Here is a 621-nt window from a genome sequence, read left to right on the forward strand (position 1 = left end):
AGAAAAGGCTAATATGCAGAATGACCGGTTGTTATGATGAGCACTGACCACCAGGGGGAGTGCCACTTAGCCAGAAGCCTGACTCACGGCTGGCAAGTACAGCAGCGGTGGCTGGAGCCTCTCCTGCCTCCACGGCAGCACTAAGGATTGGCAGCGTAGACACGCTCCCCATGGGTCCCTCTGCAGGCAGTTAGCCACCCCCCTAGAGCTCCCGGACAGCATGAGGGCGCTGGCCAGGTTGAGGGACGCCCCCTACAAGAGTGCACGACTTTTGTGCACCAGACCTCTAGCGATCTATAAGCATCTTATTTACGTATTTGATTATCTTTTTTCCCCATTGGAGTATAAGCTACAGGAGGCTGAGGCTGTCTCTGACTGACCCCTACAAAAGCATCCAGCACAAATAGATTCCCAAAAAACAATAGGTATCCAAAAAATATTTACATGATAAATGACTAAATAAGGTATGTCTCATCTCCTTTGTAGTTAAACACAGTGTACGGCACACCACAGGCCTTAGAAATGGGGAGGAGTACCAGTCACTGAACCCGGGAAGATTACTAGCAAGCCTATTTTTTCATCAGAAAATGAAGGTTACTCTTACATATCACTAGATTAGAA

This window comes from Myotis davidii, unplaced genomic scaffold (genome assembly GCF_000327345.1).
Source record: "Myotis davidii unplaced genomic scaffold, ASM32734v1 scaffold996, whole genome shotgun sequence".
Lineage (NCBI taxonomy): Eukaryota > Metazoa > Chordata > Mammalia > Chiroptera > Vespertilionidae > Myotis > Myotis davidii.